Source organism: Bos grunniens, chromosome 28 (assembly GCF_055505025.1).
Source record: "Bos grunniens cultivar Pamir isolate PY7600 chromosome 28, Bosgru_T2T1.0, whole genome shotgun sequence".
NCBI lineage: Eukaryota > Metazoa > Chordata > Mammalia > Artiodactyla > Bovidae > Bos > Bos grunniens.
In genome coordinates, this window is record NC_141192.1 from 3,157,766 (window position 1) to 3,178,572 (window position 20,807).

General features: G+C 45.9%; 1 protein-coding gene and 1 long non-coding RNA gene across 6 annotated transcripts in view; both read right to left on the reverse strand.

Annotated features, from left to right (window-relative positions):
- Nucleotides 1-1,123, reverse strand: part of WDFY4 (WDFY family member 4) — a 249,821-nt gene extending 248,698 nt beyond the window's left edge. For all 3 annotated transcript variants that reach the window (XM_086381617.1, XM_086381616.1, XM_086381618.1), the window contains exon 1: nt 987-1,123. The gene's annotated coding sequence lies outside the window, so the exon portion shown is untranslated. The remainder of the gene's footprint in view (nt 1-986) is intronic.
- Nucleotides 1,124-15,160: 14,037 nt separating this feature from the next.
- LOC147342749 (uncharacterized) lies at nt 15,161-20,806 on the reverse strand. Of its 3 annotated transcripts, none has more exons than XR_015156610.1 (4): nt 20,696-20,806; nt 19,910-20,173; nt 17,680-17,877; nt 15,161-15,496 (listed from the first exon to the last, which is right to left on the reverse strand). It is a non-coding gene; the product is annotated as an uncharacterized LOC147342749 (long non-coding RNA). The 3 variants fall into 3 exon arrangements; XR_015156611.1 differs by having other exon boundaries at nt 20,004-20,173; nt 20,634-20,784; XR_015156609.1 differs by having other exon boundaries at nt 20,634-20,783.
- Between the last annotated feature and the right edge of the window lies 1 nt (nt 20,807).

A 20,807-nucleotide genomic window follows, 5' to 3' on the forward strand; every position in this document is an offset into this window, starting at 1 on the left:
CCTGACCCCGACTCCCTACCCTCTGCTCTCCAACCCACTGGAGCCCGCAGCACCAACACCACCCACCCCTGACCACTGACCTAGTCGTCTTTAGCACGGCCTGGCAGGAAGTGGCTCTCCATAAATACTTGTTGACCAATTAAATGGACGATTATGCAGAAAATCATGTTAAAGTTGAAACTTTATGGAAAAGGTAACACGTGAACTTCTTAGTTACCAAGGTAACTCCTCATGGTTCAGAGAGGTTGGGACAAAGGAGTGGTTACGTGTTCTATAAGATGCAATTTTAGGTGGGAAGATTAGAATTAATTCTTGAACCCCCGTGGTCCTGATGAGTCAAAAATACTGATGTTTCTAAGGTTTTAATGTGGTAAATCAGGTAAGGGAAGGACAGCCCCAGGGGGCACCTACTTATCATGGTTACCCCTAGGAGTAACCACAGGGCCAGGTAGGAACCATCTCTCTCGGTGACCAGTCTGAAGTGACCCCCACTGTTCAGCATCTTTCAGAGGCCCACACAGCAGGTGGACAGAGGAATCTCATGGCCAGCCCTCTCACTCCACATTTGGCCCACACAGGCCCATATCCAGCCTCTCCTAGGTGTGGCAGGTCATGTTCCTTAGCAGAACCCTGAGAAAGGGCTTGACCTGAGGTGGGAGGGTGAGGAACAATGCTGCAGCCCGGCCCAGCTCAGCAAAGCCCAACAGTAACAGACGCCCCACCAGCAAGACATCCCAACAGTGCGGCACCCCGGTGGACTCAGACCTCGGAGGAGCCCGAAGCAGGTGTGCCGCCTGTCCTACACACACTTCCTGCTCCTCAGCTTAGCCCCTCTCCCACATCCACGAACTCCAATCAGGCAGTGTGGTCACACGCACGCCCAGGCTCAGCTTTCCAGGAGGCAGCCCGTCGGCTTGACCTGGAAGACAGGACGCACATGCCCACTTCTAGGCCGGCCTGGCACGGCCGAGGGCAGGATTACCTACCTGGAGTGTATCCGTCAGGGCCTGCAGATGTCAGATGGCATGGGCGCCCCCATACCTCCCCCTCAGGCTTAGGGGAAGAGGATCCAGCTCAGAATCTTCAGTCTTTAACTGTGTTTCACTATGAATCACAGGGTTTCTGCTCATTTCCTGGAGAAAGCAGAAGTGGAGAGTCGGCAGATGCCTGACTCTGCCCACTTCCCAGCCATCAGCAGAGTTGCCTGAGTTCTGACTGGTGACTTGGGCCCTGCAGAAAGGCCACTTGGGGCAGTATGGTGAGCAGTGCTGGGTGGGGCCAAGGGCGAAAAGAGAAAGCTAGTAAAAGCAGACGCAGAGCTCATTCAGCCCTGCGCTGCGGGGCTGGACCCCCTCCTTCGCTTGGCCCCACTTCTCCTCTCTGAGCCTCTGGGAAAAGAAAGATAATAGTGGCGTTTCGTGCTTAGTCGCTCAGCCATGCCCGAGTCTTTGCGATCCCTTGGACAGAGGAGCCTGGGAAGATTCTCCAGGCAAGAATACTGGAGTGGGTTGCCATTTCTTTCTCCAAATAATAGTGTTTAGGTGAATTTAATTAGAAGTGTGTTTAGAATACATCTGTGGATATTGCATGAATTCATAATCTTCCTCCCTAAGGCCCAGAAGGAGCTTCTTACTTGGATTCCCTCCTCCTCCATCCTCAGGACTAACTTGGACCACCCATCAAGGGAGACCTCAGATGACCTACAGTGAGTAACATTAAAGCGATGATGAAAGAAAAGCTTAAGTAGTAGAATAACATTCTCTAGGATTCAGCATCAAGACTCTTATCCCTTTTGGATTATTATGTTGAATCATCCCATATCATCTCTCCACAGCATCATCCATGTAGGACCAGCCAGTATGTCCGTTCAAACACAATGCTTCTCTGAGCCACATGGGCAAAAGCAGTGGTTAGCATGAATGCCTGATCCTTAAAGCTACTCATCACCTGATCCTAGTTCACAACGAACTGACCATTTATGACTATTAGTGAGGCAACATCATCTTTTATGGGAGGCAAAAAGGCTCTGAGATGGGTTAAAAGAATGAAAACATTTGTAGTAATATCTCAACTCTTGCCAGTAAAGAATTGACAGTAGATAGTAACCAAACTCGGAGAAGGCAATGGCACCCCACTCCAGTACTCTTGCCGGGAAAATCCCATGGACGGAGGAGCCTGGTGGGCTGCAGTCCATGGGGTCACTGAGGGTCGGACACGACTGAGCGACTTCACTTTCACTTTTCACTTTCCACTTTGATGCATTGGAGAAGGAAATGGCAACCCACTCCAGTGTTCTTGCCTGGAGAATCCCAGGGACGAGGGAGCCTGGTGGGCTGCCGTCTATGGGGTCGCACAGAGTCAGACACAACTGAAGCGACTTAGCAGCAGCAGCAGTAACCAAACTAGGAGACTTGTCCAGCTTAAGTTCTAGTCACATGCCCATGTTGACCTCATGCCCATTCCCCAACAGGAGTCATAGGTACCACCATCTCTGCCCAAGTTCTCATTTCCCATTCCACCATTCATGAGTAGAGAGGAAGCTCGAATGAAGACGGCAAGGGTTGTAGATAGGAGGGGCATCATAGATGACCCTGAGACATGCACGAGGTGTGTGGAGCAGCTCAAGTATCATCTTGTCAAGCCAGAATGGCCTCCAATTTTTTTTAGCAACCAATTAAGATCCATGGTTATACTATATACAAGAGCCATTGCGCTATAGTATGCACCATTATGAAGAAAGGTGTTAATTTTTTCAGCATCTGGTGCAAGACAGTTTCCTAGAGAGATATCTGCTTTTGTTGACCAAAATGATAAGTAGAATCTAGGCTTCTGGGTAAAAAATCTGGGTTGAAATTCTCATTGCTACCCAAAAGGAATTAATATCTTTAAGTGTGGTTCTTATTTGTGAAATGGAATCAATGCAATATACAGAACAAATGAAGTAATATCTGTAAGAGGATTTTTTAATGCTGAATGTGGCTGTACTGGAAACAAATGAAGTAATATCTGTAAGAGGATTTTTTAATGCTGAATGTGGCTGTACTGGAGACTTCCCTGTTTGTCCAGTGGTTAAGACTCCACACTTAAAATGAAGGGGGTGTAAGTTCAATCCCTAGTTGGGGAACTAAGATCCCACATGCCACATAGCCAAAAACAAGTAAGTAAATAAAAATGGTTGTACAAATATGAGTTATTATTACTACTGAGAGAGTTGCCCATGCTTAGTTAGACACTGAAGCTGCCAGGACAACCATGAACTGAATATGTACATACATGTAAATATGTATTTTTGTTGAGAGGAAATGTGAGATTCTGTAGTTTTTAAAAAATATCTAAAAATAGGAAGGATATTCTGCTCCCAGTTATGACAAGAGATAACCTCCCATTGAAGGCTAGTCTAAAATAGGCAAATATATGAGACAATTGTTTTCAGGCATTGACTAGCAGGCATCTTAAGACTAATCCTTGAAATAAGAAAAATGTAAAAGGTGAGCCTGTTGCGCTGGCTTTCTTCTTACGAGTGCTTTTCTGCCATGGTACAGGGAGGTGAAGCCCCAGAGGCAGCAGTATCCTTGAACTAAAAAGATGTAAGTCAGAGAGTTCCCGGTTTCTCAAGAAGCTAGAATTTTCAGAGCAGGGGCTTGAGAAGAGTGTGTTTTATGGGAATTCATTGTGGATGTCCTCGACCAAGGGTTGTTTATACATGCATGGAGTGAGACTCCAAAAAACAAGAAGGGATCGCCTGCTCCAAGGCTGAGCACTGAGATGGCAGAGATTGGGCACCGCTGGCAACACTGGAGTTCCATACCATCCAGAGCGGCAAGACCTCCCTCAGCATCTTGGGATTTCATCTTATACTCCAGAAAAGCCAAATCTGAAAACTAAGAACTAGAGCCTAGAGTAGGAGTCATGAACTAGAACAGGTTCTTACCTGAAACAAAAGAGCACTGAAAAGAAAGGTGAAAGTGAGAGTCACTCAGTCGTGTCCGACTGTTTGTGACCCCATGGACTATGGAATTCTCCAGGCCAGAATACTGGAGGAGGTCGCCTTTCCCTTCTCTAGGGGATCTTCCCAACCGAGGGGTTGAACCCAGGTCTCCCACGTTGCAGGTGGATTCTTTACCAGCTGAGCCACAAGAGAAGCCCAAGAATACTGGAGTGGGTAGCCTGTCCCTTCTCCAGCGGGTCTTCCTGACCCAGAAATTGAACTGGGGTCTCCTGCATTGCAGGCAGATCTTTACCAACTGAGCTGTCAGGGAAGCCTAAAAGAGCACTAACAGAGAATAAAAGCAAGTCTGGCAGAACCAAAAGGATGTTCCAGTTATTCAACTGTCAACAGGGAAAAACTCACCATTCTTTAAAGGAGGGAAGCAGTGTAGCATCCTTGCGTGTGGCATCCACACTGTCCAGAAACGACTGAAACTAGCAGAGATCTGAAAGATCAGAAAAATGTGACCCGTAAGAAGAGAAACAACCGTCAGCAGAAACAGACCCCAAGATGAATCAGATGTTGGAATTATCACATAAGGACTGTAAAGCAACCGTTGCAAATATATTCAGTGACTTAAAAGATGGACATAATAATTGAAAGGTGGGATATTTCAGGAAGTAGATGGAAGGTAAAATAAGAATATTTGGATGTAAATTCTGGAAGTGAAAAACGTATCTGAAATGAATATTTTACTAATAGCCCAAGAGTAGATCCGTGAGTGCAAATTTAAAAAAAGAAAAGTTAAAGAGATTGAAGATTGATGAACCGAAATTATTTGAACATGACTATCTGAACAAATATTTAAGCAAACAATCTGAACAGAGAGAAAGAACGATTGAAGAAAAATAAACACACACCCAGTTGTCTTTGGGACAATATCAAATGGTATAATATATGCGAGTCCCAGAGAGAAAGAAGAGAGAGAACAGAACCGAAAAAAAATTTGAAGAAAAATGTTTGAAAATTTCAGTTTGTTGAAAAACAGCAACTTGCAGATATAATAAGCTTAGCAAACTCCAAGAAGAACAAAATGGATAGTTCCTGAAAATCAGAAATAAAAAGAAATTATCTTAACACTCAGAGAAAAGAAATCACACATTGGGGAACAAAAACAATATTAGGCATATGTTTTATCAGAAACAATGGAAATCATGAAACAATGGATAGCTATCTCTTGTATACCAGAGGGAAAAAATTGTTAACCCAATTATCCTTAAAAGAAATGAGGATGAAATAAAGTTATTTCCAGATCTATGACATCTGAAACCATTCATCTCCAAAAGATTTGCACTACAAGAAATTCTAAAGGAAGTTGTTGAGGCTAAAGACCAGATGGAAACATGAATTTACAGAAAGGAAAGAAGAGCACTATTAATGGCTAATATGTGAGCAAATATAAACTGTGTACTTTTTCTTGTTTTAACTTCTTCAAAAGTCTATAACTGTTTAAATCAAAAAGTGCAACACGGTACTTTGGAATTTATACCACCTCCAGTTCGTGTAAATTGTAGGTGAAACATAGATGACAACAATTGCACAAAAGATGGGATGAATGGAAACAAGCTGTTGTGAGGTTTTCACATTTTACATGAAATACTACTTTATTTAAAACTCTAAGTAATAAAAAAAAATTGTGGTATTTATAACTTTGTGATGAAGATGTCAAGAAAGTCACAGTGCAGTTCTAATCAACAAACTCACACTGAGCATCTATTCTGAGCCAGATCCCAGCTAGATCCTAGAGAAACAGAGATGGATAAAGCAATCTTGAATGAGGCAAATTTATAATAGTTGTTCAAGTGGGCAGTCCAGTAATATGTCAGCCTTAACCTACCGTTAAGGAAGAATGCATTTTGGTAGGCTATCAGTCTCTGTCATACTCTTTTCAAAGACATTATGATCTATATGCTGAACAAAGTACAAAAAAATTAATATTTTTCTGACTTTTAAAAAATAAGTCAATTTTATACATGATGCAAAAAAGTATAAGAAATAGAGAATAAAATAAAAATTAATACTCTAAGTACCCTAAACAGCTAAGCGCTAGCCATGTTGAGAACAGCTTAACATTTTTCCATGTTGGCCAAAGTGTATTTCTTTGATCTTAATTTTTTCTTAATAAATTTAAAATTATGTCATAAATTTTACTTCATAGCCTATTTGGTCTTTTTTCACTTAATTCATCATAAATTCTCTGCCATTTCATTATTACAATGTATTTTTTACACCAAATTAGGATCAAGAGGAAGGAAGACTGTTTACACAGCAGGGGGGTATTTTTTTAAAAACCTGGAGAGAAAGCCACTTTCTTGGAACTAGTAATATTTCCACATTCCCCACGAGGACTATGATGAACTCCAGAAAAAAGAGGCTGTTTCCTCAGAGATGAAGGGTATGAGTCCTGGAGCAACTGGAAAATGCCTCCATGGGACACCAGGAGCCCCTGGGAACAATGCTAGCTGCTGCTGCTGACATGGGGAGACATGGGGAAGGGAGAGAGGATCGGAAGACTACAAGTGGGCAAATAATCTTCTAATTTCCCAAAAGAGCTGGAGGTTGGAATCTATAAATCCTTTCTGCAAAGGTAGTTCTGGCATAATACTCAAAAGGAGCCCGTCAAAAAGATAAAGAAAAATTGTAAGATACGATTCAGTTAAATGCAGGCTATTCAACGCGCTTCAATCAGCATAACAATTTGCCAGGATTAAGTCCTAAACTAGATTAAGTTCTACAGGCACAAGTGATAGGTAGCAATGCCTTCCCCAAGGAGCCTTCAAACCGAGAACAACTTTTAGCCTAAACTTACTTATCTTTCTTACAAAAATTTTTTTTATTGATGTATAGTTGATTTACAAGTTTGTGTTAATTTCTGCTGTACAGCAAAATGATTCAGTTACACATATATACATTAAAAATTTTTTTCCACTATGGTTTATCATAGGATATTGAATATGGTTCCCTGTGATATCCAGTAGAATCTTATGTTTACCCATTCTACATATAATAGCTTGGATCCGCTAATCCCAAACTCTCAATCCATTCCCGCCCCACTTGCCTTCCTTCTTGGAACCACAATTCTGTTCTCTCTGTGAGTCTGTTTCTGCTTCGTGTAGGTTCATTTGCGTCAGATTTTAGATTCCACAAACAAGTGATGTCACTTGGTATTTATCCTTCTCTTTCTAACTTATTTCATTTAGTATGATCATCTCTAGTTCCATTCATGTTGCTGCAAATGTAAGCTTACTTATCTCTGGTGGATGAGAAGATACTGCATCACTGTGGATGTGAGCTTCTGTAAGGCATTGGTTAAGGCCTCTCATAGTTGACACTTCCATTTATTCCACCTCTGTCTCCTCAGCACCACCATATGACTGACACTGTGCAAGCTGTTGGGGTGATAAGATCCAGCCTGTCTTTAGGGAATTTACAGATATCACATATACACCATACAGATCTCAGCCACTGTGCATAGCCACACATCTGTCACACCAAAACGGTTTTATTTTGGGGAAGTAGGAATAGATGGCTGAAACTTCAGTTTAATTCTGAGTGACTTTATGCCCTCACACCATTAATGTACCAGTAATAGAAATCAGGCCCTCCCTAAAGATTCTTGACTTTCAGGGAGATCTCATGGGACCAGAGTGAGAACATCAGGAAGAACCAGACTTGAAATTGGAGTAGACTGTAGCTTCTGGCAATAAGGAAAGTGAAATACTGTTTTTTGAAGAGATTCATGAGAAACTTTTTTGAGAAATAGTACAGAAACAACATGACTCTCCACGACAAAAATAAATCCGTCTCATTCCTACCTCATCCCTCATAGGAAAAAAAATCAAGGTGTTTCTTAGATGAAATGAAAGGGCTCCAGACGTCCCCAGTGGTCCACTGACTGAGACCTTGCCTTCCAATGCAGGGGGCGTGGGTTTGATCCCTGGTTGGGGAGCTAAGATACCACATGTCTCATGACCAAAAAACCAAACAATAAAACTGAAGTAATATTGTAACAAATTCAATGAAGACTTGAAAAATGGACCACAATCAAAAAAATAACTAAATAAAACTTAAAAAGGAAAAGCTAAAACTCTAATGCTCCTAGGAGAGTATCTAGGTAACCTGAGAATAAAGTTCCAAGCACATCCAAGTAGTCAGAAACACCTCCCCTGGCTCGGAGAGGACAGAGACTGCTGGGAGATGGCACTGGAGGCCCCCCTTCCCCAAGAAGCAGACAGGCAGGAAGGGGGAGACACCCTGAGGAAGGGTTCTGGGATGTGCAGGAGGGGAAGTCCTGGATGGAACCATGCTCAGCTCTCCTGGGTGGTGAGCAGTAAGATGAGACAGAGAAGGGGAGTCTGAGGCTCTGATATGCACCCTCAGAGGCCAGGCTGAGAACCAGGACTGACTCCATGGGCAAGCGCTAAATGAGGGGCTGGCGGGCGGTGGTGCCTGGGCATGGGGGCTTTGACATCTTGGAGGGAGGCTGGAGCAGAGAACGCAGAGACAGTTTCCAGAGATAAGACGTTGCTCCACTCTCCTTAGTGAAGCCTTAGGGACGGTCTGGATGGGAGATGTGTCCTCAACACCCTGGACCCCCCATCCCCACCCAGCTACCTGGACTCTTGGTGCTTCTTCTACACAACTTACTGGGTAGGTTTTTGGTGGGGGGCATGGAAAGCGAGTGGCTGGCTTGGTCCTGGTGAGCAAGAGGTGCTGTTCTCTACTCCTCACCCTGCACATCTTTCCACATGAGGGACTGGCTGGCTCCCTCCCTGGCTCACAGCACGCACAGCAGAACACAGCCCCAGGTCCTCCTCACATGAGGTCCAGCCTCCCAGAGATGCTCTCTACTCCCTATCTCTGTTTGGATCAGTGAACACCTGGACCAACCAAATGTGGCCCAGATGGGACCTGGGAAGTGACTGTGATTAGGTCCCTGTGGGCCAGTGGGTCAGGCCCCTGGTCAGGACAATCACTGGTGGGGAAATGCCCACCCATCTCACACTGGGCAAACCTGCTGCCCAGCTACAATGGCATGAGGGCTGGGTGGGGGGAGGGGTGCAGGGGAGGCTGTCTCATCTGTGAGTCCTGCTGCCTGCACCCCAGCCAGGTGCTCACACCCCAAAGTGGTCATCTGCAGCCAGTCCCTTCCAAGACAGCCAAGCAGGTTTTCTCCTTGAGCTGGAGGAGATGCTGAGCGACACGCTGCCATGTCTGACTCTGGAGGGAGCGAGAGCCCAAGGCCTGGGAGGCTGAGGCTGGTGGGTTCGGAAGGGCTGGGTGAGGTTAGCAGCACCTCCCCACCCTTCCCCAAGAACATCACTGAGAGGCAGGGCGGTGGAGCAGAAAGGGCAGAGTGAGCGAGCTTCCGTTCTTGGAGGTGTGAACTCTGTCTGTCAAGGTCGGATGCTTCTCTGTGGAGGAGCCTCCCTCCTAGCTCCCGCCAAGATTGATGAGATGATGTAAAGGAAGGGAAGCAGCTTTATCACGTCCCAGGGCCAGTCCTGGGGTCCTGTGTCCTCCGTCACGAGGCGCAGACCCCAATGCTTCCACAGCCTTCCTGGGGGCCCCTCTGCTTTGGCACAGCCCCCTCTGGATAGGAACTTTCGGTTGCAGTGGAAGAGGCGGGCACGGGTACTGCAGGTGTGGCTGGCTGCACGCTCCAGCAGCCACCTTGCCAGGTGGTCTGCGGCCCCTGTGGGGCTGCTCAGGCGCAGCTCCCGGACATGCCCCGCAGAACAAGACCTTGCGCAGGAGATCAACGTGAGCGCCACACACCAGCAGGAGCAGGGCGGCCACATTTCCCCCGGAGGCTCTGCGCTCACATGGACCTCTGCTCTCCCCCACCCCCACCCCGCTCCCAGAGCGTCGTTCCCAGGGCCACGAGGCCTGCCCGAGGAAGGGACGGGTCCAGGACCAGCCACACCGTGCTGGGAGCGCGTGGGGAAGACGCTATCGCAGGCTCCTTCCTTAACTGCGCTGAGACTGTTCCCTCATCTGAATGAAGACAATTAAAGCAATGTCATAGGGATTGTGTGTTGATGGGAATTAAATGTGCGTCACTGTGTAAAGCTGGCAGGTCAGGGCACCCTCCCCTTCCCACTAGGGCCCTGCTTGGGGTGACTACAGAGAACAGTTCGAGGGACCTCAAGGGACTAACGAGGGCCGGGGGGCGGGGGGGGTTCCTTCCCCGCCCCGCCCTGCCCCTAAATTTCTGGGAAACCGCCCCCCTCCTCCAGGCTGTATACTGCCCCCTGCTGGAGGTACTGGGAGCCGTGAGGTTCTCTAAGGTGGGAGCCTTAGGCATGGACTTCTTAGTGGGGGGAGCACAGAGTTTCCTGGAGGGGAGGAGAGATGACCAAAACAGGAACTTGCCATAATAAGCCGCCAAAACGTAGGGCTCTGAGTAAGGAGTCTAACCACCCTGGACTTTCCTTTCCATGCACACAAGTTTAGGGTCATGAAGAATAATTTATAAGCACGCATCACATGGCTAAGCGCAATGTGCAGAAAGTTGTGAACATGTGTGGCCGCTCCCCCGTGTAAGGAGAATCCCCCTGGCTGGCGAGCAAAGGCGGAGCCCATGGAGACTGGAAAGAGGGATTAAATATGACTTCAGGCCTTTCGGGATGTTTGCATATGTGGTCGAAAGCAAACTATACTATAAAAGGGATTACCTCAAAATGTGTAGGCCAGGCCAGAAGTTGCTTTTTTTTTTAACGGTGCAAAGTGAAGGTGAAAGTCATTTAGTCGAATCTGACTCTTTGCAATCGCATGGTCTGGAGCCTGCCAGGCTTCTCTGTCCATGAGATTTCCCAGGCAAGAATATTGGAGTGGGTTGCCATTCCCTTCTCCAGGGGACGGAACCTGGGTCTCCTGCACTGCAGGCAGATTCTTTACCATCTGAGCCACTGCTTTTAACAGTACTTATATTTTTGTTTTTCTGTAATTTTTACCTACACATGGAAGTAAAATTCCGTTTATAAGAACATGAAAAGTAGTTTCCCTTTGTCTATGATCGTTCTCCCCTTTGCCCAAATAATGGCGAAAAGCAATTGCTTTTCGATCTTCTGATGGTTACCATTACGACTTTAATACTTTTCCTTTAGGATTAATTTTAGACTATAACTTTAGACCTGCAGACTTGAAAAATAAGAAAATCAGCATGCTTACGCTATTTTTTCCCTCTCCTATATGCCTTCCTGATTTGTAATTATATTTTTATTTTATTCTTCTAAATGTTGCCTTTCCAGCTTTGTTCGTTGCATTTTTATAATTCCCTCTATAATTTCCTTTCTGACTGAACAGGATATTCACTTTTCCGTGAACTACATTAAGACTGTTTGCTGCTCTGCAAGACGAGGACACTAGCTTAGCTAGTCTTCTTTCTTTCCTCCTTCCCTTATTTCTGTTTCTTATATCACTGTTTTCACATCATCATGGTTTAAAATATTTCTGTTAGCTAACTAAAAGAATCTTCCTTGCTTTATCAATACATTGACTCTAAACACTAGAAAATGAATAAACCACATTGACAATAGTGTGGTTTCAAATATAATATTCACTCTAGAACCAAAAAACATGATTGACTCAGAGAGAAGGAAAATGCTGCTGCTAAGTCGCTTCAGTCGTGTCCGACTCTGTGCGACCCCATAGACGGCAGCCCACCAGGCTCCCCCGTCCCTGGGAAATATTCCTGTGTTATTAAAACTTCACAGTTAATTACATGTTATATAAACTTATCAATAGACAAATTATATTTAAAACAAAGGTAGTAAGTACTCAGAATCAACTCACTTAGTTACATTTGCTTTTGGTTCCGCTGAGGTCACCAGTACCTCCCACAGCTGCTGTGAGGTGAGGTCACCAGTACCTCCCACAGCTGCGTGGCTGACATGCTCTGTAACGGTGCCCTGATGCACACCTCCCAACTCTGCACTTAGTGATGTCATGCTGGTATTTTTTAAACTGGCCATGGTGGGAGAATTTACACCATGGAAACTGGAAAATGCTACCAACAAGTGCTTAAATTATTATTTTGTTGACTGACCTTAAGACAGTAGTGGAGAAAGCATTAGTAATGCTGTTCAGTTGCTCAGTCATGTCCAACTCTTTGTGACCCCATGGACTGCAGCATGCCAGGCTTCCCTGTCCTTCACCATCTCCTGGAGTTTGCTCAAACTCATGTCCATTGAGTCTGTGATGCCATCCAACCATCTCACCTTCTGTTGCCCACTTCTCCTCCTGCCTTCAGTCTTTCCCAGCATCAGGGTCTTTTTCAACGAGTCAGCTCTTCTATCAGGTGGCCAAAGTATTGGAGCTTCAGGTTCAGCATCAGTCCTTCCAATGAATATTCAAGGCTGATTTCCTTTAGGATTGACTGGTTTGATCTCCTTGTTGTCCAAGAGGCTCTCAAGAGTCTTCTCCAGCACCACAGTTCAAAAGCATCAATTCTTTGGCGCTCAGCTTTCTTTATAGTCCAACTCTCACATCCATACATGACTACTGGACAAGTCGTAGCTTTGACTAGATGGACCTTTGTCAGAAAAGTAATGTCTCTGCCTTTTAATATGCTAAGTTTGTCATCGCTTTTCTTCCAAGGAGCAAGCATCTTTCATCTTTTTAATTTCACAGCTGCAGTCACCATGTGCAGTGATTTTGGAGCCCCAAAAATAAAGTCGCTCACTGTTTCCATTGTTTCCCCAACTATTTGCCATGAAGTGATGGGACCAGATGCCATGATCTTAGTTTTAGATGTTGAGTTTTAAGCCAGCTTTTTCACTCTCCTCTTTCATTTTCATCAAGAGGCTCTTTAGTTCTTCTTCACTTTTTGCCATAAGGGTGGTGTCATCTGCATATCTGAGGTTATTGATATTTTTCCCGGCAATCTCGATTCCAGCTTGTGCTTCATCCAGCTCAGCATTCCGTGTTAGTAATGTAGATTAAATTTGGAGAAAAGTTCTGACATACATAGTGCTAAATCTGAAAATTGTTTAAGGAATATAATCTGTATGAGGATGAGAAATAGTTTTACATATTAGATTTAATGACTAAAAATTATTTGGTAAAGCCTTGTGTATCAGGATGCAACTCCATTTGTCAAATACTGGTTAAATTGAGACTGTACCTTGGCTACATAGTCAAGAGTTGGCAAAAATTACTGAGTGTTTTCTATAAGAATCAATTGGCCATATAGAATTTGCAATAGAAAATCGTATTTTCCTTATTATTTCTAAATTATGTGCTACACATCACTAAAATTTATAATAAACTTAGGCAGATAGATTGTTCAAGGGCCGGTTGTTAGCATTTACCAGCACACCACTATCTCAGAGGCTCGCTGATTCCACCATTATATCACATAGGAAATTAGGAGGAGATGGAGAGAAACGCCTTCTCCTCCCATGCTCCAGGGCCAGCGTGGTCCCAGAGACCATAGCACTCATCAGAAGGACAGCCAGAACTCCTCATGGAGGACAGGGAAATAAAGGCTGGGAAACAGCAGTGCTGATAGGGCAGGTCACGCCTCTCTGAGCCTTCACCCACACATCTCTAAAACGGGGCTGCTGATCCCTCCCCCTGCTGGGGCATCTGAGTATGTGCAGGCGCAGAGGAAGGGCTTGCTTCTGAAGGCAGGTCCCTGTCCTCACCACCAACTACCAACAGAACCTGTAGCCCAAACAACGCAGGGTCACCCACTGCCAGGCTCCCCCAGAGACCATGGGAAGCTGCCAGCACCGGAGCCATTGCAGAGGCTGGCCTGATTCTGAGTATGAGGAAGGGACGGGGAGGCGAGGCCACTTCTGCTTTCTGCTCACACCCGGTGAGGTACCAGCCCAGGGAGCACATTTGAATTCTCAAACCTCAGCTGCAGGTTCACCAAGTTCTGAAGGAGCACTGACAGGCAGTTTCATTACAGCTCACTATGGCTAGGTCCTCTGAAGAGGCACCCTTCTGTCCTGGAGAACCATGAAACGTGCGAATGATCGCTCGCTGTTTGGGGTGGACATGATTGTGTGACCATGACCCACAGAGATTGCCCTTTTCCTTCAGACCCTCTTTTCAGAAAACCCCAAACTTCATTTTATTTACCCTTCTGTGAATCTATCCTAAGGAAATGACCCACTATTCAGAAAACATTTCTTATATATCTACCTCAAATCTTTCTAACATAATGGAATAAAGTGGGGACATAAGTAAATGCAAAAGCAAACATTTGTGTGAAAATACTCTCTCTGCATGTTGAAAATAATATGAAATGTTAGATTACAGAAGACTTAAAAACAACCTGTTATACAGTCATTAATACACCATTTCAGATGTTATTTTTAATACCATGATGAAATGCTTGATTTACATGTTCAGCTAAGGAGCAGACTGGGGCTTCCTAGGTGGTTCAGTGGTAAAGAATCCACCTGTCAATCAGGAGACACAGGTTCAATCCCTGGGCCGGGAAGATCCCCTGGAGGAGGGCATGGCAAGCCACTCCAGTATTCTTGCCTGGAGAATCCCATGGACGGAGGAGCCTGGAGGGCTGCAGTCCACGGGGTCACACAGAGTCAGACACAACTGAGCAGCTTAGCACACACACAGTGACTAAGCAACGAGAAGCAGATTGGCCGCTTATGGCTGTGAGGCCGACCCTGGGGTCAGAGCACCCGGCCTGAGTCCTGCCTCCACACCTCGTTAGCTGCCTGACCTTGGGCAGGTCACTTCAGCTCCTTAAGCCTCAGCTTTCTCATGGGTACAGGGGACCTCAGCCATACCCTTCTTCATGGGTGGGCGTGAGGACAACGGGGATTCTCAGCACCTGGTATACGGCAAGTCTTCAGCGTTATCTATAACCAGCATTATAGTTGCATTCGTGGCAAAATCTGTCCACATCATACACTAAAGGGACATGTCACAGAACGCCCCGAGCAGTTACTGCAGGGTGGAGCAACAGGGAGACATGTGTAATGCCCACTCCTGCCTTTCCGGGCAGGAGTCTTTCTCCTCCCTGCCCCTGCAGCGCCTACACTTGCCCACTGCATCTGTTCTGCAAATCGCTGTTAGCGTTGCCTCCTAGCTTTTCCAGCTTGTGAACTCTTGAGTCAGGGACTCTTTCTTGCTCATTCTGTAGCCCCTGTCCCTAGCACAGAACCTGGCAAACAGTAGGTGCTCAGTCAAACATTTAATTGTCAAATGTTTCCAAGTTTTATTGAAGAGTGTCTCAGGTTATCTACTGGCGTGTGACAAAATATAATGGCTTAAAATAGTAGCTGTTTATCGCATCTCACGATTCCATGGGACAGGAAGCAGCCAGGGCTCAGCTGGGCAGTTCTTTCACTCCGCATAGTGCGGGCTGGGGACCACCACCTGCATTCACTCGGGGGCTGGGAGGGGCTGGAACATCCAAGAATCTTTATTCACAGGACCGGTACCTCGGGGCTCCTGGCAACTTTTCTTTCCCCGCATGGCCTCTCATCACTCACTGGACTAGAACACACGCTTTAAACCACAGGGCAGCTGAACTCCCAGGGAGAGAAAATGAAGATGAGAGATTTCTTAGAGGCTATTTGCAGAAATTTCAGAGCATCATGTCCCATCTCCTGATGGGAGAAGGGGAATTAGATATACTAATTATCATATGCATTTTGCCTTTTGATCTTTTGAGAAATCTTTAAAAGGATGATAAATTATATACATTAGCAAAGTTTTAACATCCTATGTGCATACATAATAGATTAGGAATGTATATAGTTGCTTTTAGTGAGTATTCACTATTTTATATTCTATGTTTTAAACTTTTCATTTTGAAATGATAATAGATTCACAGGAAGTTGCAAAAATTACCCAGAGTTCCCACATACCTTTTCCCTAGTCTCCCCCAACGACTACATCTCAAGTAAATATACTACTATATCAAAGCCAGGAAACTGGCACACCTGATTCCTTTTCTCCCTCCCAGGCTTTGCTATTAGATGTTTATAGGTGCAAGACTTTTGCATCTCTGAGACTTGTCCCTCTTATCATCTTGTGTTGACAGTCTTTGTCCTCAATAAGGCTCTTTCCTTATTCTATTTTATTTCATATTAGTATCACTACAAAGTTTTCTTGTAGCTAGTATTTGGCTGGTGTATCATTTTTAATTCATTTATTTTCAGTATTTCTGTGTTCTTGTAGTTTAAGTCTTTTGCATACAGCTATAATTTTAAAATCAAACCTAAGTATCTCTAGCTTTTAATATGTGAGCTTAACCTTGGAAGGAAAGTTATGACCAACCTAGATAGCATATTGAAAAGCAGAGACATTACTTTGCCAACAAAGGTCTGTCTAGTCAAGGCTATGGTTTTTCCTGTGGTCATGTATGGATGTGAGAGTTGGACTGTGAAGAAAGCTGAGTGCCAAAGAATTGATGCTTTTGAACTGTGGTGTTGGAGAAGACTTTTGAGGGTCCCTTGGACTGCAAGGAGATCCAACCAGTCCATTCTAAAGGAGATCGGTCCTGGGTGTTCTTTGGAAGGAATGATGCTAAAGCTCAAACTCCAGTACTTTGGCTACCTCATGCGAAGAGTTGACTCATTGGAAAAGACTCTGATGCTGGGAGGGATTGGGGGCAGGAGGAGAAAGGGACGACAGAAGATGAGATGGCTGAATGGCATCACCAACTCAATGGACCTGAGTCTGAGTGAACTCCGGGAGTTGGTGATGGACAGGGAGGCCTGGCGTGCTGCAATTCATGGGGTCGCAAAGAGTCGGACACGACTGAGCGACTGAACTGAACTGAACCTATTTACATTTACTATGATACTAATACAGTTATACCTGTTTTTTACTTTCTTCTTTGGGGTTTTCATTTGCCATGATTGTCCTTTCAAGTTTTTTTTCCTCCCTTTCTTCCTCCTGTTGAATGTATTCGTCCTTTTTTCTGTCTTTATCTCCCTCTACTGGTTTAGAAGTTATACATTCTGCTCCTTCACTTGTTCCTCTTCAAATTTTAGCATTCATATTTGACTTTAAAATGTCTAGTGCCTCATTGCGCAATACAGTGGGGCTTAGCCTCCTTTGGCTGTTTAGTTGAAATGGGATCAACCAAACCATCAACTTTTATTTTAATTAATTTAAATTATAATTTTAAAATTGATATACAATACAGTTATTGAAAAGCTTTTACAGACGTTTGGAGCAATTTGGATAGATGAATCACCTCTTTCAACAATAAATTTTATGAAATCTAAATATAGGTGAAATATTTCCAATGGAAATTTAGCATCTAAATTGAGATTTACATTATAAATGTAAATAACATACCAGATCTTGGAAAACTTAGTATATAAAGAATATAAAATCTTTCAGTAGTAATATTTATATGGATTACATGTTGAAATTATAAAATTGTGCATATATTGCATTAAATAAAATATATTATTAAACTAATTTCACCTCCTTCTCTTTTGAAGGTGGCTGCTAACAAAGTTTTAATTACATGTACGACTCACATTATATCCATATTGGACAGTGCTCAACCAGAGCTAAAGCCCAAGTACCCTGCGTCTCAGTGCTCTGACTCTCCCGTCTTGTTGCAGATGTCACTGTGTTCAGTACTGGCTCTCGTGTCATATATGATTTTGTTTCCACCCTGCTCCTCACACCCCCACCTTAATTCGCTGCTCTCATTTCTTTTATACATAATGATGATTTAGACTTACCAAAATGTTTGCTGACTTCTCCCTCCACCGGTACAGCCGCCATCCCACGCTTTCTTCACTGATCAGCTCTTCTCACCCAGCTTCCAGGGGCCACACTGCCCGCTGCTTTGTTTTTCTCAGTGTTTGTCATCAGTGATGCCGAGGACTCAGACCACGGGCAGAGACCCACCTGCCGCAGCTGCCAGGGCCACTGTGCTTCTGTTAGAACACAGCCGTTCCTCTATCTCAGTGCAGCCGCGAAAGGCTGCAGGTCAGGAGAGGGGCCTCCAGCGCGCGCTCTGCGCAGCCGCCACTGCTGACCTCCGCTTGCCACACTCACGCGTGCCTCTGACTCGAGTGGGACTGGAGATGGGGCAGCACCCTGTGCATTCCTGTTAGTTCCCTCCCAGAAAGCACATCTGATGATCCTGGCCGCACCCTAAGGACTACAGACCCTAGTGCCCCTACAAGAGCCACAGCAAAGCACCTTCCTCTGCGCTGTGGTCTCGGGGACCGTTTCCCGGTGCCCATTTGCTGCTCACATACCCGTCCCAGCTCCGTGGACCCAGGGCCTGATGAGGGTGAAGCAAGTGAGGCACTCACAGCCTCCTTAAAATTTGTACCCCAGATGCCCCACTGGCCCTACCCTAGTCCCAGCCCTGAACTCCCCCAGAAGTATGTGTTTCCCTGCATAATAGGTGCTATGCAGGTGACTCCTCTGAGCTTCCTGAGGCCAACAGAGACTCTCCCACCCCCACAAAGGGCCTCCTCGGATTGGTGGCGGCTCACAGCTGAAAAGCCCAGGAATGCTGGAAGCCGTGTGTGGAGACCGCCACCTTGTGGCCACAGTTGCCAATTACAGTCAGGATTACTCGGTACCCGTATTATAATTAGGCTTCCGTGGTGGATCAGTCGGTAAAGAATCTGCCTGCAGTGCAGGAGACCCGGGTTTGATCCCTGGGTCAGGAAGGTCCCCTGGAGAAGGGAATGGCTACCCACTCCAGTATTCTTGCCTGGAGAACTCCATGGACATAGGAGCCTGGTGGGCTAGCAACTAACACTTTCGCATTATAATTAGCTTGGTGTTTCTTTCCTTTCTAGTGTTTGTTTGTTTGTTCGGCTGCACCGGGCTCCAGTTGCAGCACATGAGATCTTCAACCTTCATTGCGGCACATGGACTCTAAGTTGTGGAATGTGGGATCTAGTTCCCTAACTAGGGGTTGAACCTGGGCCCCGTGCATTGGGAGCAGAGTCTTAGCCACTGGACCCCCACTGCCTACTCAGCCGGGATGTGTATGTGAGTAGCAGCGTGAGCACCGGGGAACGGTCCCCAAAACCTTACAAGAGAGGAAGACGCTTTACCATAGCTCTCCGGTGGGACACTCTTGGTCGGGACACTAAGGCCCCTCGTCCCAGTGTTTCTTCTACCTAATAGTGGGAAACCTCTTCAAAAGAAGGGGGAAGCAATCTCTGGGCTCCAGTATCAACTTCAATACTTAAACTCATAAAACAATATGTAGCCTTCCTATGGTTATAATTTATAGCAACTAGAAAAACCAAACAACTTTGCTAGGTAAAAAACAACAAACAAAAATCCCCCAGGAGCTCTTAGTGAAATGCGACTTACAGTGTGTTTCTAGGTGAATTTGTGACGGCTGGGGCTCACTGGCTCACTGAACAGAGGCCTCCAGAGGATTGTTGTGTGGCCACCTGATTTCTGGGGGTTTTCAGGCCCATAGAGCCCCTACACAGAACCGTTCCTTTCATGGAAGCCAGTTAACTCAGTGATGGTGACAGATTCCTGGTGAGGGTGTGGGTCCTCGCCCAGTCACCCAGGAGGTCTCAGAAAAGTCCCAGACTCTGGCTGCTGGCTCCCCCAGAGATCTGCTTCACAGGGCCCAACATGCTAAACGTTACAGACACGTTCTGTGTCACCTGCTGCCAATTTGATTCTAAATACAAATTCAAACTCAGGCATTCAAATTACTTGGGAGAGTTTGACTTTAAGGTGGTAATCCCACCTTCTAAAAAGGGCTTACTTTTTGATTTATTGTGTTAAATTACAACACAGAGTTTATTAAACTGTGCAAGAAACCCAATTTAAGAACTAAACACCGCCTTAATTAATGCTGCCACTGAAGATGGAGAAATATGGAGGAAACCAGCCCGTCATGGGTCACTGTTCAGTGCCGAGGCCTCACAGCCGTGAGAACTGGCACCGGCATGTAACCGAGTTCTCTGCATGACTTACCTCCTCAATCCTCACAACAGACCCTGGAGTCCGCTATATTATCATTCTTATTTTACAGATTGGGAATGGGGTGCTGAGAGACAGTGTAACTAACCCAGCTGGGAAGGGTCCATGGCAGGACTCAGATTCAATGGTGCTTGACTCCAACACCCTCGTTCTTTCCACGCCAGCTCCAGCCTCCCCCAGAAGGCCTGGACAGAGCGCTAGCCCGCGTCGGTGCAAGCACAGAGAAGGCCCGGTCTGCTGCTTTCCAGCTGAGTCCCCCTAGAAAGGCCAAGAGCAGGACATTACATCTTGATCCTCAGGATCCCTGACCTCTGGCCCTGGCTCAGGTTATGGGCCTCCTTACCTGTGCCAGCAGTGTGTCTCCACCATGGCCCACCCTGCCCCACTCCCAGCAGTCCCCAAGGGCTGGCAAGAGGTTATCGCAGTGATTAGGGTGAGTGATCATCCGCCTTGGCCATCGTCCCCTCCCTGAGCCTGGAATGATGGAGCCTCCACCCCAGCCCCTGCTCTGCCCAGATGCCGAATCAGGCACCAGTCCATGGTCAGCTCCCCCTGCCTTGGTCAGGGAGGACAAGAGTGAGGGGCCACTCTGAGTCCACTCTCAGCAAAAGGGGCTCTTTGCGGACCAGAGCCCCACTGGGAGGCAGGAGACTGAGGGCCACCTGCCTACTTCCCTCCTTAGCCTTGATTTTCAAAAGCTTTGCAATCAGCTGCAGACCTTGGTTTCAAGTCTCAGAGAAGCAATCTGTCACCTTGGGAAATGGACCGAATGTTTCTGACCTGCTTCCCAATCCACAGACTGGGGAGATCTGGGTGATGCTGGAACTTTGAAAAGTGGCCCAGCTCCTCCCTCTGCAACCTGCGGGCTCCTTCCCTGCTAATGACTTCTCCA